This window comes from Falco punctatus (assembly GCF_963210335.1).
Source record: "Falco punctatus genome assembly, chromosome: 1".
In the NCBI taxonomy this organism is placed as follows: domain Eukaryota; kingdom Metazoa; phylum Chordata; class Aves; order Falconiformes; family Falconidae; genus Falco; species Falco punctatus.
The window spans coordinates 77,595,485-77,612,551 of NC_137580.1; the positions used below are offsets into that span (position 1 = coordinate 77,595,485).

The 17,067-nt window shown below is 45.0% G+C and overlaps 1 protein-coding gene across 1 annotated transcript in view; it reads right to left on the reverse strand.

The window, feature by feature from the left end:
* Positions 1-17,067, reverse strand: part of DCHS2 (dachsous cadherin-related 2) — a 250,110-nt gene that overhangs the window by 63,440 nt on the left and 169,603 nt on the right. Inside the window, exons 21-22 of the mRNA XM_080384716.1 lie at positions 936-10,722; positions 3-58 (exon numbers count right to left, since the gene is read on the reverse strand). The gene's annotated coding sequence lies outside the window, so the exon portion shown is untranslated. The remainder of the gene's footprint in view (positions 1-2; positions 59-935; positions 10,723-17,067) is intronic.

Here is a 17,067-nt window from a genome sequence, read left to right on the forward strand (position 1 = left end):
ACCTCTCCCAAACTGAGACTCCTTTCGTCCTCATGTAGCTGGGTTTTCATAAAACAACCTGTTGATCAAAAAAAAAAAAAAAAAAAAAAAAAAAAAGAGTGGACTTTGGGCGTAAAAAGCTGGAGTGCTGACTCTACCCCATCTGGTGACTTCTTAACTGCAACCATGCAGTTAACTGCAACCTCTTCCGAGGGAAGAGGTGACTAATAAGCTGCAGAGAGATCCTGAGCTGGTTAGGAAGTAACATTAGATTTCTGCTGTCTTTACTAGTTAATGTGATATGTAAATGAGTAACATACGATATGATTTGAAGCCGTTGCTGTCTGTAGGAAACCCGTGCCAGTGTAAGCACTTTGGAGGAGGTGCCGTTCCTAATGAATATGCTCTTTGTTTGAGAATGGCAGTGACGTCCCGGTTTTCTTCTATCGTATTGTGCCACTTGTCTAAAGCAAGACTCATTCCAGGAGATGGCAGATTGATATTTGAACGAAATCAGCTCCGTTAGCCTGAATTTGTACTGCCACACTGCTAGAAATCCTAATCCCTCCTTCAGCTGCTGGAAAGGCACTTTACAGCCTATCTCAAGCCAATAAGAAATCCCTAAATCCACTGACTTGTACCAAAGCTAGAGTTAGCGTAGCAGACATTTGAGAGCAAATTTAAGACAGAAATTTCAACCAGCGACACTGTGAGCTGGATTTACACATTGGAGTGAGGCACCTAGGTGAGGGGCTTGCTTTTTGACCCTGCTTAGTGTGGACTTCTGTGAAGACTGGGAAATGGTCAGCATCTTCACAAATCAGATCTGTGGTAAGGTACCATCTAAGAGCAAAGGTCACTACTTTTGGACATCAAGTTATCAAGCTGCTTTATTTAAGCTTTTGGACATCAAGTTATCAAACTGCTATATTTAAGCTTTCTGCTGTGTGGCTCACCTCGTTGCAGTGAAAGCTGTTGAATAATGAAGTAGCAAAGCTGGGCAAGTTCTCATCACATCTTCTTCCTGACTCCCCATTTTCATTTCCTGTTATCTCCCATCCGTCCATGTGCATAGATAGCCTTCCTGTGGTTCCCTGATGGGAGGCCTCTGCGGAGGGGCTTTTACTGTCAAAACTGTAGAAAGAAGAGAGAAATGGCAAAGAGACAGAACACAGCCTCCAGTCATGTCTACCTTTAGGAGGATGGATTGAATTTCATCCTGAATAAGCAAATATTGAGCAAATTTCAATTTTTCTAGTATTTTCTCCGGTAACTTAATCCTTAATATATGTCATACTCCAGTAATTAAGAAACATATCTCAAATCTTAGGGATCCAGTCAAAACAGCAGAAATTTCTGATGATAAAACATTGCAGCAAGTTATTTCCCAGCCAGCTTTACAGCAAGAATTCCTAGCAAGGATACTTCTGTAACTCAATTAAAAATAACTAAAATAAAATTGTCCACTGCAGAAAGAGGAGTGTTGTTCACATCTTATATAAATTTTTTTTCATTTCAGATTCATTTGATTCAGGTGTACTCCTGGGGAGCAACAACAGCACATCCATGGATTCTCACATTTTTACAATATGCTGTGAAAACATCTGCTAGTACTCATCAAACTCCTCTTGGTTGGTTGTTTCTATTTTATAAGTTGAAGAAATTAGACAGGCAGGTTAAAGGACTTACCCAAGACCACACAGGGAATCAGATGACAGAGTAGGTATTAGAATCATAATTTCCTGGCTTTACTTCGAATTACTTTGTGCCAAGGAAAAGACCTTTTTTTCTAATGTAACACCTTGGTTATTTGACTTTGCTCTTTCTCTCTCTCTCTTACTCTTGCTCCATCTCACCTAAAATGTAATTGAAAAAAAATTCGCCCCTTCAGTGTGCAGCTTTGTATTTAATCTATGGTGCCAAACAGATCAAATAAATGTTGTCAACACTCCAGAAAGAGCAGGGGGAGTTTATTTAGCTGATGTGATGGCATAGGTGGGTTATAAAACCTCCCAGACTTTTGGCAGGGATGTGACCTCTCAAGCCCTGATTAAACTCACTTGTGTTAATCAGCCTGGTCTGCACAGCTTCTGAGGCAGGACAGGTGCAAAGCTGACAAAACCAGCATCCTGAAACCACAGGATCCCACTATGGATGTCATTCAAAACGCCCACCTCAGTCTTCATTTTTCTTTTCCTGTAGCTCTCCAGCCAAACGTGCCTCTGTATCTGATTTTGTTGATAAATACTGTGATGGGGTAAGGAAAAGGTTACTGTGCCCTCCTAAAGTAAGTCCCCAGAGAATGTATTTCTTTATGGTCCTCCTTTGTGTCATGAGGAAACCTTCTTTCTCTATTTTAAAGGCGGTGTTACTTCACTTGCTATAAAGGTTGAAGGGATTTGATATTAATGCATCCTCAGGATCATTATATTTTTTTTTCTTTTTTTTTAAGTCAGTAACCCTTGCTCTTTTATAGATGTCTTTCAGTACATTTTTGGAGGAGTAGTTATCATCAGTCAGGTATTGCCTTATTCTCGTTCCATTTTGTCCAGTACCTTGTTAGCTGGAGCACCCAGTAATAACTAGAGACTCATGAATTAGAAGTGATGTCAAACAGCCCTCTGGGAGTCACTGAAACTTCATTTGGGAGAGAGGCTTTGTAATGCTGTTCCTGCATTTTTCTCCTTGTAGCAAACACAATGGTTCAGTTTTGGGTTGCATGGGCAAAGGGATGCAGACGGACAATAATCTAACCCAGCTGTGCTGCAGAGCTCACGTCCAGTGCCTAGGCTATGGAGGGGCCAGCCTTGGCCATGCAGCCGAGCCCAGGGCAGCGCTGCTGCGGGCACTGCCTCCTGACCGGGCTGGGGCATGCCAGCACAAGGGTGAGCAGGACCCACCGTGCCTGGTACCACTGCCACGAGGCGCTTGGGCATCTCGTGCTAGCGTGGTCACAGGGGTGCTCCTCCTCAGCTGGTGTTACATCAGCCCAGAGGCCAAGTAAGTGTGGCTGTGTCCACACTTACTCTCATCCTCTCCGTCCCCTCTCCATCTCATACTCTTATCATCCTCCATCCCCTCAGCACAAGCAGGATCCAGCCACCACAGAAAATTTAACTCGTACCTGGAAATGCGTGTGGATTCAGTGCTGGTTGCAACAGTGCAGTCCATTTACCTTCATGAAAACAGCTCAACTGAGCAGAGAAATACCGCTGGGGAGGTTGCAGAGATGACATCTCTTGCACTATATTAAATATATTGCACACTTACAGCAGGATCTGGAAAGCTTTGATTGAGTTATCTGTAGGTTAAACACAGTAGCCTATTCTTAAGCTGCCTTAAACCCCTGTTACTGTTTTTCATCCGAATTATGAGCAGCCTTGCAATAGCTGAGTGGTGCATGTGGCACTCTTCCTCTGCAGGTGTTCTTGCATGGAAATGAGTTTCTTATAATGCAGAACTCCTTAGTGTTATGTTATCTCTGACCACAGAGCTGGACGGCATCCTTCCATCCTTCCTGTGAAAGACAGAAAAACAGTATCAGAGCGTTTTTACATTTTAAGTTCCCTAGCAAATGATTACTTAAAAATTCTTTACTGACTCTAAAGTGTCATAAACAGAGCATAATGGTCTGCTGCCCGAGGGCATGGGCTGCTCCTTGGGGTAGTGTCTAAGCAAGGACTAACATACATTAATACCTCTTAACCTAATGACACCATTCACGCATGGTATCTAAGAGAAACTGGATAAGGACATAAAAAACTGTGTAAGAGAAGTATGAGTTTGTAATTGTCTCTGAACTAATCTGCAAAGTTTGGGAATACTGTTGCTGTTGGAAAAGTGATGAGAATTGGGCACAGGAAATTATCTGGACAGAGATTTGTCACTGCTGCATCCAGACCAGCAGAGAAACTGTTCATTAGTGACATGCTTTAAGAAAAACATGCTCAGTATAACGGAGTGGATTAGCTCAGCTATACATGTTCAGCAGGGGAGAATATCAGGTTTATATCTAAGTAAACAAATGGTTACTTATTTTCTCTTGTACCAGGTGGTACGATGTATGTCTTGTTCTGCTGCTGCTATATCATAATCCTCAACACATATATTAAACGATCGTGGATCAAGGTGTTTTGATTTCTAATCGTGCTTTTTAAGGGAGTCATTGGGCATAATGGTCTGTTTATAGAATATTCTCAGGGTTTGTATTTGCCAGAGGTGTGCACAGGCAGCAGCAGGGGTATAATTTGTCTAGATGCCAACTTTTCACAAAAGAAAAGCTTCATAAATCACTTCCCCGAACTGTCAGTTCTGTTAGCAACTCCGTCTGGCATTGTACAGCTGAGGGGGTTATGTTGAGCGTAGCACTCCTCTGCAGCCAGCGGAGTCCTGCTTTCATTTATTTTTCTTTCCTAATTACCTATAGTGCGGGAAAGCTGGTCCAAGCTGAGGAACCTTTATAAAACACATTGGATGAACAAAAAACCGCAACAGGCCTCTTCAGTGCCTAACAAGTAAAATTGTGCACGGTAGCCTGCATCTCTGCTAGTCAGCTTGGCATCACTTACTCCTTCCTAAGCATCACGGTAATGAGCATTCCTTGCTGACTTAAAAAAAAAAAAAAAAGAAAAAAAGAAAAAAAAGAGTGTTTTTGAAGAAGAAACAGTGTGGGTGTCTGGACCCAAAGTCATATAACTAATGCAGACATATAGACAATGCACACAAAAACTTCCCAGTGTCAGATGAGAAGAACATGGGCCATAAATTCTCTGTCCTTAACTTATAGCCACACAGATGGTTTTGATTACAGCAGATGTTGTGTGAAAATTAGCTTCAGCTTGTGGCTAAGTGGAGGAGCATTTGTAGAAAGGGGTTCAGGAGGTGAAGGCTATTTTTAAGACTCTTGTACATAAAATAAAATCTGTGTCTATAGCAAGGTGGCATAGTTGACTCAAGGTGCAGATTGCACACACAGAGGGGTAAGGAAAATACTTGCTTTGCGCAGCCGATTTGCATGGGGTTGCTTGTAGATGTGGCATTTCGCACAGCTTCTGCTTTTTATCTGCTTCAGCCCATTGCTGTGCCAGTTCTCACATGGCATGTAGAGTATTTCTGCTGAGTATCAGGCAAGGGAATGAAATGACATGAAAATGCTCATCTTGTCTTACAGGCTGCTCTTCTTTCCCACGCTGATGTGCCAAGAGAAGGTGGTGTAGGCTGGCCCTTTCTGCCAGCCCTGGTGCAGAAAGCCAGGAGAGGTTTTCCCCTGTGGGCACAGATGATGGCCACATTTGCACCCAGTGATGTACGGGACCGCCCACCCCATCTCCCCAGAAATGTAGGGCCTGATTTAGGTGCATAAAGGTGCGTGCCTGCTGATGGGTGGTACTTCAGGGAGCTGAAGCCACCGGGACTTCCCCACCAGGCACCAGCTCTCAGAGGAGCACACGCACGCTGATGTTTGAGGCTGATGGGGAAAAACGAGCCCTACCACCTCGGTTGCTTCTCCCTTTGCTCCTGGATACATCCATCGCGGCTGGGATTTGGCCACCTCTTCCAGCCGGGCACGGTGGCCAGCTCTGTGCCTTCCCGCACGGAGTGTCTGCCTTGGAAACCGTGGCCCAGCCTCCAGCTCCCGGAGGGAAACCTTCTATAAATCCACATATGTCAGAGAGAGAGAAAAGCGTCTCACAGCAGCTTTGTCCCCTCAGCGTAGCCAGCCTCCAGCAACCACCCTGGAAGCCCAGAAAGAGGAAAGGAGAGCTGCTGCTTCCTCTGCTTCACAGGCATCCCAGCCTTAGTGGCCCTTTTGTCCTTATTTCTGCTTCTCCCAGAATGTGCGGACAGAGCTCTCTTCCATTTAATATTTGGTATATGCAGATGTATACAGACTCATTTTCCACTTTTTGAAACTCCCCAGTTAGCCAGTTCAACTCCACTGTACTTGAACATTTGCTTTCAATAAGAAAAAATGTTGATTAAATCAGTGGCCTGGCCAAATCTCATAAGTTTTTTCTGGCAATACCTTTAATGAGTCCCATTTATTAATTTTTTCCCCCTACCTTACTTGTGTAACAAATTTCCAGATATTAATGTCAAGAAAGGCAATATTTGGCCTGTCATATGAGAAAAGTAAAAACAAACCAGCACACTTCCTTTTGTAGTTCTGGATCTCATGCTCTCTTATTACCTATGAAAGGACCATTTTGTAAAGCATAAATTCGGAGCTAAGTGTTAAAGCATGCTGGTTTATATACGATTATGTACAAGCATGTATGTGCTTATATATACAAATGCATATTGTAATGTGTACATTGTAATCAAGCGACCGCTGACCCGTGCGGTCTTTTTATTTTTAGCAAGTCTTTACTCTTCTCCAACCCCTGCCTCTCTCTCAGGAGACTGTTCTTTAATGTAATTACAGCGAATTGACATTTTCTTTGTCATATTAAAAAAAAAAAAAAAAGAGTCATCATTTTTTAAGTGTTCATGTATTACAAGTCTGTATTTTTTGGCTTCAGATTAAAATGCCATTTGATTGTGTTTTTAAAACATTACGGCTAGATAAATTAATTACACCAGAAAATCCAGAAGAAACAAACAATAAAAATAATAATAAACATCAGCTGCCACTTCAGTCCAAGCTCACGTATTATACTTTAAAACTTTATTATTTCAAGCGGATATATAATTACAGGAAGGTGGAGGAAGAGGCTGTTACTGATGCGAACGCCAATGAAAATCCATCGGACATAGGCGCTTGTCCAGGGACCGTATGGTTCCCAGGGAAGACAAGGGGGTGAGGGGGTCCCTCCTTGCCCTGCTGGGAGAAGGTCTCTGGGTTTGCCACCTCTGTGGGGCTGTGCAAGACGCTGGGCACATTGCCCCAGAGGAGGGAGGCACAGCGCCACGCTATAGTGACAGCAAGAAGGGCAGCGTGTGTTGCCCAAGGGGCTCCATCTTGGGTCTGGTGGGACCACCCGCCACGCTGAGAAGGTGGTCGGGTTTCCACTGTGGCTCTGTCCTTAACTTCGCAGGTAGAGCCAGCAGCAGTGTCAATTAGTTCCACTTCTGTTTCTGTTTTTGTGATATTTGCCTCTGTTAATGGAAACCGGACTCACACTATCAATTTATTTCTCATTCTGTGGGCCACCAGCTGGTAACGATATGATTCTTGTTTACTGCTGACCTTGGCTGGATGTGAAAGAGTGACTTAGACGTAAACGGTTCCATCTCCCATTCCCAGACCCTTGAGCCATTATTTCCTTCTGCCCTACCAAGCAATGCACTGGTTTTAATAAAAAATATTGCCATCGCTTTTAATATTTATATGCTTGAACCATTTAAAAAATCTATTCACATTAGTCTGGTTAGGCAAAAATAGCCCAAAGACAGTGCCCACTGCCAACATTTTCTTTCGTTACTGCTACCGAAATTTCCCATTTCGTTCTATAGCTGAACTGCAAGATAGGTATTCCTTATTAATCGTGAGTGTAGTGCTATTAAGACTGCCAAGTAACAGTATAGCCAATATAACTCCTACTCACTTTATAAAGACAAACATTAAAGTCACTTACTTTGTGGCTAAAAAAGGGAAAAATGCAGCAGCATACCAGATGAACCTCAGACATCGCGCCCTTCAGCACTTGCCCCCGAATGCCGCGTTGCTGTAAATGCCACCAGCTGCCAAATCCACCTGGTTACTGCAGGTCCTGGCAGCACAATGGAGGCAGTGCCTCTGCACGGCGAACCTGAAACGCTGCTCTGGTGAAACTGCCTGGGACTGAGGATAGGTAAGGATACAACCCCTGATCTCGTGCCACCAGACTTTCGTTTATCCCTGCATCTACACTTGAAGCCATAGCGGAGCCACTTGCTTTTGTAGACCACTCTGTGGCAGTGGGATAGGTTATTCTGGCTTTTTAAAATCATGTTTCTCTTAAATTCTTCCCTTCTGTGGGAAATGGACATTTGGAAAGCTCATTCCAGTGGCAGATAAAACCTAATGTTGCATTGGAATTTCCTACAGGACAGAAAGTTCAAGAGGCTCTAGGCAATATGCAGCACTCCATGGTGCTTAAAGAGGAACAGACCAGTTTTCCTCGGGAACTGGTTCCTGAGGTATAGTAGCTGGGCTCTGGGACTCCGACACACAGCAGCTCGTCAGTGCAATATTGGTTTGCAAAGACAGAGGAAGCTGAGTATTTCCCCCTGCTACCCACCCCCAGGTTTTCTGGAAAAGGATGGGGAATCTGTAGTGTTTTACTGAGGTTACTGCGTCATTTCGAACTTCAGAGGCTGAGAGGTCAGTGCAGATGCATTGGGTGCCCTTCTGAGAAGTGCACAGCACAACCGTTCCAGCAGGATGAATAACAGCCCATTAAGCAGAGTGGTGCGGCAGCATATTCTGCTGCCAGCTTAGCCTTGGAAAAATGCATCTGCCCCAAAACAGGGCCTGAAGCTGGGCTTTCAGGGCATGCAGACAGCTTACTGGTGACAAGATGAGCTTTTCCTTTATTAGCGCGCATTTTTCTTACATTCAAAGTACCTGATCCCTTCTCAGCTTAAAGTGTTTTCTGCATATTAATTAAAAGGAAATGTGTTTTCTCTCATTTATCTCATTATAAACTTTTACAAAGTGACCATCAGTGAATTGGTGTGTGTACTTTGGCACGTAGTTCCTTTAAGCTTCAGTAAAACCTGCTCACACACATTAACAGTATACGCACAGGCATGAATCACTATTAATCCTCGCTCAGGGGAAGGAGTTTATGGGGTCCCAGCTGTACAGGGCTTGATGCTAAGACGCAAGGTCTTGTTCTTGTGGAGCCACCTGCGAGTTTCTGAACATAAAGGGCAGCCTTTGCTCATCAAGGCAATAAAATAATACTCTTGTTCTCGCTGGCGTGAGGGGTCTCGAGAATCGCAGTCCCAATGACGTAATGGGTCGCAATGCACAGAGCACGGTACTGCCTCCAGCCCCCCCACGGCGAGTGTGGTGGGCTCCTGCCCCTGGCTCTGCGCCAGCCGGGCACTGGGGAGCCCCTGGGAGCAGAGTGGGGGACAGCCGCATTGTCACCCAGCAGTGGGGCTGCTGTTGGTGCAAAGTACATAAAGCTTCGTTGTTTAACTGACAGCGGTGTAGCTGGAAAAGGATTCAGACAGCCTGTCCCTAAAACACTGGGGGGCTGTGGTTGGGTATAAAGGAGCCGGGCTTAGTCCTGCTGCTTGCACGGTGGGCTCTGGGGAGAGCGTCCGCAGCCCCCGCAGCACAAGAGCACACAGCCCGGCGCAGCGCTGCTCGGACAGCCAGCCTTTATTCCTCCAGCTCCCCCACGGGGGGCATGACCAGCTAGAAGTGGCCACTTCCATCCTTCTGCTTTCCTCCTCCACCAGCCCTGAGTGGTCCCTTAACGCTACTCTGGTAGCACAAACTGCCATAAAAACTTCTTTAAAAAAGGATGACTGAAAAAATTCCCCGGACTTGGATGAAAGTGATGACTGAATGCAGATCTCAGCCCAGTGGGCACCCTGCCCACATAAATGTCTCCTCCATAGACTGATGCATTGGGCTGCTTTGCTTGGCCAGGCAAGTGTCTATGTTCTACAACTGGTAAAATGGGATCCACAACTGGTTTTTAAAACACAATTAATAACATGCTGTATGATGAAAAAGTAGCAGTTATATGAAATATCCAGCTTGCCAGTACTAAATGAACACTTCCACCAGACTTTAATAATGTTCTATGGGACAATAACCTCACAGCTGCCTTTTCAAAGTGTTGATTCAGAAAAAGTGAAGGACACGAAGGAATGGCCATAAACTGGCAACGACATGCATTAAACCTGCCTTAGAGCAGCTCCTCCCTGCCCTGCCGGGGCAGGTTGCCAGTGGCGAGGCAGCGCGGGGACTCGCTCCTCCTCTCCGTGGCCCATGATGGAGCCAGATGAAGTTCAGGAACTGCCTTCCCACTTACCTAAAGCCCCAAAACAGGGGAAGCAGCGAGGGGGCTGAGCACTGGCTCTGCGCATTCCCCATGTAGGCTGCCAAAGGAGCCTCAGAGGGAAAATAAGTGTCTTGCACGGAAAAGGGTCCAGTTGCAAATTATGCTGTGCGCGGGATGCAGAAATCTGGGAAGCTTTGTAGCAGGGCCAGCCCACAAAGTCCCGTTGTGCCCTAAGTGATAGAGCAGGGACGTGGCTGTACTTGGGCTGGGACAGGTCACCCCTCCAGAGGTAGCTGCTTCAGCTGGTTTTGAAAGACGCTGAAGCAGAAGGATAAGGCTTTTTAAAATATGGGCTGTATAAAAATATTTATATGGAGCTATGTAAGGCGTACTATAAAAGGGGTATTTTTTCAGTGGGTATTTGAAAAAATAAATCTGCAGTTTGTGTACTTTGCAAGCCCCCATTATGTTACATGTTTTGGGGGGGAGGGGTTGCGTACAGGCTATTAAAAAGAAGAGAGAGATTAGTGAAACAAACTTTCTATTTAAAAGAAAGACTTTGTGATTACACAAATGAAAACCAATCAGAACCCAACTTCCCTAGGCCAAGGAAAATGGTGATGTGCTTACAGTACGTATCGTGCTGTTGTTGCCATATCCGTAACGGAAGGTTCCTCTTCATCAAATCTGTTAAAGCCAGGCCCATTTGCTTAACGAGTCTTGCCTTCTGTCTGGGTCAGAGGGAGATGGGGAGAACTCTTCTCACCAAAGAATAACATTTCCACAGAGGCAGCAGCTTTTGTGGGGAGAGAAGAAACAAATTTTTAGAGGAATGCATCCTTGCAAATGTATATGTAAGTCATCATGGCCAAAGTAACCTTACAGTTACTCACCCCTCAGGGGGTTTATCTGAAAAGCGTTACACATACTGATAAAAGTGTCCAAGTAGAAAATTTTGAAAGATGACTTCAAACACCCACATAGGAATCCTTCCCCATTTCAAAGTAGTGAGTATAAAACCTTAGTATTTCAGTCTTTATCGTGTCCTAAGGTTCTTATCCAGAAAGAGAGGGAGTGGGGAGAGGGGAGATGAAGGGGAATGAAGAATGAGGAGAGAAACACTGAGAGCTGAGCAGGTTTGGAAGTGGGTATCCCTGGAGAGTCTTCCTTTCTATCACTTGTAGTCAGCCTCTTTCTTAAGGGACAGAGGTACCTTGTGTGGACACTGGTAGAGAAACTGGCTTTATGAATCTCCTTGAGGATTCGGTTAGTTTAATAGGGTGATGTTGAAATAATCAGAGGATTCTGCAAGAATTTTCCTGGTGTGAAACATCACCAAAATTGATCTTATTTTGAGAATTCTGCTGTTATCGTTTTCCACTGTGGCTGATGAGAAATGCTTGTGAAACCATGTGGTACTCAAGAAAGCTTCTCTTTCTTAATGCCTTCGTCAAAGCAAACAAAGTGTTTGGATGGACTGGGCACATTTTTTTTTTTTTTTTTTTTTTTTTTTGCACAGGCATCTCTGGTGGGTAGAACCTGTCCTAGATGTGAGACCAGCCTTGGAGCTCCCCAGAGGAATGAGCATCCTAATGCTTGGCTGTGGCGTACAGCTATGGATGGCAAAACCATTCTGAGATGTGCAGTGAAACTGCTCTTTGCCCCTCTTGTGAGGTTGCAACAACACTTCAAAAGCACTTTGGTGCAGTTCTCCCTCGCAGGGAAAGCAAAACACAGGAGGGACAGTGTGGATCTTGCAGAGAAGTCATTCATTGCTCATTGCCTCAGCCACAGTGGGTGCAATGATAGTGAAAAATGCCAGCTATTCAAGGGTTTAATAGTAGTTCTTCAATGGACAGTGAATGGTACTGAGTCCTATCATAACTGTTTTCTGACAAGCAACTCATTACCACAAAACTAAGACTTTTAGGGGAATGCTTAAGTCACCACATAATCATTTTCAGGATGATACCAGAAAGAAGAATATACATCTCGTGATGTTATTCTTGCACAATGAAACTCAGCAAAGTGTGCAGTTAATGTACAAACCCCAACAAAGATGCATTCAGATGAAGAGTTCATCTAAAAGTCACTGAAGTCAGATATGCAGCGTTGGGGATATGCTGTGAAATTGTATTTACATTCCTTGACTCCCATTAATTTCTGAAATGTGTTGTCCTCTTTGTTCCCTTGTGGTCACAGCATTTCAGAAACAAGTGTGAAACAGCAGACTCTTAGGTTTTCCCCCTTAAAAACTAAAACTCCTGTGTTAAGTAATCATGGCTGGGAGGCTGGAAAGGATGGATGGAAGAGAAACAGTTATAGAGAAATACATTTCTGTGCATTAGAGGTGACAGAGCTTGAGGCTGGTGGAAATGGTTTGGGTCAGACAGAGAACATGCTTTTTAGATCCTGACACCTATGTCACTGCTGTCTGTGCAATGGGACGATAAATGACTGAGCTGTATGTAGCCATTGGGGAGGTTTGGAGACTTGTGAAAGAGCCTCCCACCTTCTTCTGCGTTGCCATGCGAGGAAGAAGAGGCTTAAACCCGGACAGCTTTGGTGTGGGGTGATGAAGCTGGGGGTGCAGCAGCAGAGGTGTAGGTAGAGAGGTGAGATTTGTTCATGCATTGTGGCAGCTGGGGCAGACACAGGGGCTGCTGGTGCTGCTGATGGCCCCAGGGGGACAAGGCTTTCTGGCAGCCTCACCCATGAGGCATCCCTCACTGCGACCTGAAATGGTGATTAAAGTCACATTCTACAGCACAGGTGTTACATCCTCTTTACTGGTCCATCTTGAGACCTGTTCGGCTGCCTACAGCCTGGTGGGTGTTTAAAGTCACAAGAAGAGAAGGATAAGAAAAAGTCACATCTGTCAATGAGTAAGAAGGGCTGTACCGCTCTGATCCACAATTTGTTAAAGAGCAGCAAAAGTATAGACCAGTAACTGATTTATAACATCTAAACGCTACAGGCTAAAACTAAATACACATTTGAAGGGGTGATTTGCACTTGATTTCTTTGTAAGTAACATGCTATAACATTTCTTAAAGGCCTGTATATAACTGAATTTTATTTTAACCGTAATGCATAAGGCAAGACTTAATGGCCAGATTACAAGAACTAATAAGAATCTAAAGGAAGCTATCTTAAAATGTCAATATGAGCCTGGCTGAAAAGAAATGCCTTGTCTCTAGCCATCTGTTACACACTGGAGTTAAACAGACACACAAGTGCTTTTTCCTGGAAGCCATCTGCACAAATATTGATTGAGTAATTTCATAAAATTCCGATTTAGTAATTTACCAGTTGACGAGGTGATAGTGCACAGTGTAGGTCCGAGTTCCCTGGCACTTCTACTGCAGCTAAAACAACATTGATGTGCATTTCTTTTGCCATTAGCATTATTGCAAAAGGAGATACTGGAATCAAGTCCAACATAACCTATTGAGAGAGTCTGTAAAATATTTTCCTATTAACATCAGAATAAAAAATAATGTGGTATTCCAGAAAATTGAATGGCACTTACATTCCATAATCTTCATCAGATCATTTTGCATGGGGTTTTGTTTTCCCTTTGCCTGGTTTAAGGCTGTTTGTATTAATTCCATGCAGTTTTATTTTAATTAGTTTAAAATTCTAGGGACTCGAGATCATCACGGTGCTTAAAAGACTGGGTTTCAGCATCCCTCAGCAGTGGCTTTCTCATCCCCCAAGTATTTCAGAGTTGCAAACCTTCATTCATTTTTCCTCCCTGCAGCTAGCGCCCCTGCCGCGGTGACTCAGGCCGTGGTGACGGGCTGGCAGGCACACACGGCTCCAGCTGGAGCCACAAACCGCGGCCGGGGAAGCAGCCGCAGAGCGTGCACCGACCGCAGCATGTCCCTCCGGCCCCGCCAGCCCTGCGGAATGGTGAGCTGGCAGCGCCCTTGCCCTGCCTTTGGCCATAGAAATGGGTTTTTCCAAGGATGAACTACCCCACTGTGGATCCACGGTATTTTCCAGTTCTGTCCCTTAGTGCCTTAAAGAAGCACCACCTTTCTGAGGGAGCATTAGAGATGCTTTTCGTTCCGTCCTCTGGTCACTGATTCTTGCCCGATTCCCACAGGACTTGATCAATTAGAAAATGGATCTAATCTAAGAGTACAGAATCATAGAATTATGGAAACATTTAGGCTGGAAATTACCTTTAAGATCATTGAGTCCAGCCATAAACCTAATTCTGCCAAGACCACCTAGGACTGCTGTTCACAAAATATGGAGGAGGAGTAAGTTTTATTTTTAAATATCTTTTGGTGAAATGAATAAGTGAGCAGCCAGGTAACAGAAAAAGGATAAGGCCCAAGGGGGCTTCTTTGAATAGCTGCAGCGTGACAGAGGCAGAGTTGGGTGCCTGGTCCAAGAAAATTATTCACAAGGATCATGCTGTAATTCTTGCTGAAGAAAAACTTTTCTAGAAATGAAGACTCATCTGGTCCTGAAGGTTTGCAGATCCCACCTTAGACCCCAAACCTGAGGCTGAGGCAGGCTCAGTGGGCAGCTGAGGCAGTGCTCCCCCCACTCCCCCAAGAGCTGGAGTTAAAAGGGAAATGGTCACATCTGCACTGATGCTCCTGCCACTTCAGCACAGCCCCCGCCTCATGCTGCACTTTTGAAAGAGCAAGTTCTGGTCAGCAGAGGTGGGTCAGGAGATAACGCCAAGTGCAGGTGCTCAGAAGAGGCTGTTCCTCCCTGCTGGGGCACTCGGATCTGGGCAGCCTGGGGCATATAGATCTGGCCTGTGGTTGCACGGGATGTTTGCAACTCAGCCAGAACGCTGCAAAACTTTTTTAGCTATTGGCACCCCAAGGGCTCTTTGACTTAGCCTGTAGCGTTGGGAGATGGGTTATGTCAGCCTCACAACTGCGATGAGCATCTCCACTTCCCACAGAGCACAGGTAGGGGCTTATCCCTGGCGAGCACAGATTTGCTTTGCTTTCCTGGTTTGAGTGTCTGGGGCTGGAGCCCTAAATACTGACAAAGAAAATGTGAAACCTGGCAGGGACAAAACTTCCAACTCGTCTAACTGGCCCCTGGATCCATCCTGAGTATGTGACCTCCTGTGCATGCAGGAGCAGCCACCTGTGGCTCAGGAACACTATTTCAGATGTTGTTCCTCCCTTCAGCCCAGCATGGGTTGAATCCTGCGGGTCACTTTGTGGCTCGTTAATAGACAGTCAGGATAAGAGCAAGGAGATGGCACCGTGGGACCGGTGAGGTCAGGGAGTTAGCAAGTGCCAAGCAGAGAAGACATAGCGGAGGCATGACTACCTGTAAAAGCTTTTTGCCAAAAGGAGTGGGACAAACTCTTCTCTGTGTCCCTTGCAGATCAGACACAAAAGGAGGGGCTGTCACTTCAGCAGCGGTGACCTAAGAAAAGTATTTCACCAGAAAGGGTAGTGAGCCATGCAAGAAATTGCTCAAGAAATTTTTTCAGCCCTCAGTACCAGGAGACCTAGAGAAGAGTTAGATGAACCATGAAGACATTAGGTATAGGTGACCCTGCCTGGGATGGAGAAAGGGCCTCCAGGTGCCCTTCCCATCCCTCCTGCCAGCAGACCCGCAGTGCTGGATGTAATCCCATCGCACCTGGCCCTGCTGCCCTTCTGGCACAGGAATGCAAATGTCCATCCTTCTGTCACCATTATATAGCTGAGTACATACTAAGTGAATGCATATGCATATATATGTAGCATATCTTTCACAGTTTGGTTATAAGACAGTCTTCCAACTTAAAGCTCCCAAACTGTTCACAAAGGAAACCTCTTGAAGTATGAACTGAAAAGAAATACCACTTGCACATACCGTGGCTCATACTCTATCGGCTGGAATAGCACTGATTTTTTAGGTTTTAAGGTATAATGTTTATTACGCTTATGTCACACCGTGACTCTGTTTAATAGGAAATAAATTGATGTGAGGAACAAAATGAGAAAAAAGATACAAGTGAAAGGATCGATTCAAGTGAAGACTTTCGAAAACATTTGTCATTTTATGAATTATTCCAGTGCTGTGCTCATAGCTGAATCTTAGCTGATGGAAAGAAATCTGATCTGCTCTTTATACAAACACCAGAGGAAACTGGAATCTGACCCTGTCTCAGCCCTGTTTCACCATTTGCCTCCTTTGGGAATTTGGGATCAGCCCAATGTTATCTGTCGAACAATGCTCCTGTGTCAGCTCCCTGGCCGGGGCATCTGAGCGGTGCTCCTTCAGATTGGAAAGAACGGGGAGCTTATTTTGAGGAGAAATGAGCTGGTCTGAGGACAAACATCCACCCAAATTAGATTAACCATTAGCCTAGAAATAGGACTGCACAGTCCTCAGCCGAAATGCAGCACTGGAGCCATTCATTGCCCACAAAGATCTCCTCCATACTGCAGGGCACGTTTTCGGGATGTACCTGGGGCTCCAGTGGTTCAGCGGCAGAACTAGGAAGAGGAGCTCTGAGGGGGAAACCTGAGCCCATGGGGGTCCTGGGGGAGCATGTGAGGATGCAGCGGTGAAGGGATGAGGTATCAGGATGAAGCTCCAGGTGGATCTGAGGTTTACCCACCTGGAGGGCTGTCAGCGAGCCATGCCAGGGCTGCATGGTTTTTTTCACTAACCACGATATCAAGCCGAACCCTGGCTGCCAACAGCGAAGCCTTCTGGGTCCTGCTTACCCCAGGAGCCCCACGTACAGCTCAAACGTAGCTCTTCCAGACTTTCAGAGTCCTTCTATGACCAGAGTCCCATTTCCACTTGTAATTACTACGTTATACAGTTCTTCAGGAAAAAAATATTTTGGTCTGTCAGTCTCGTTTCAGGGATGCTCTGTATTTATACCACTGACAACAACTCTCTATATGTATATAGAAAACTGAAATGATAAGCATCTGAGGTTCAACAAGACACGAGAAGGCAAATGCTTAGCTACATTGCTTGACTGCAAAATCATAGAATCAGAGAATCATTTAGGTTGGAAAAGACCCTTAAGAACATCAAGTCCAACCATTAGGTTTCACATAATGCAATTTCAATAGAATATTTATAAGTGGAAACACAGGACTTCATTTTTGGGGGTTAATAGATGGAGTGAAAGGTTCCATTAGCCTAC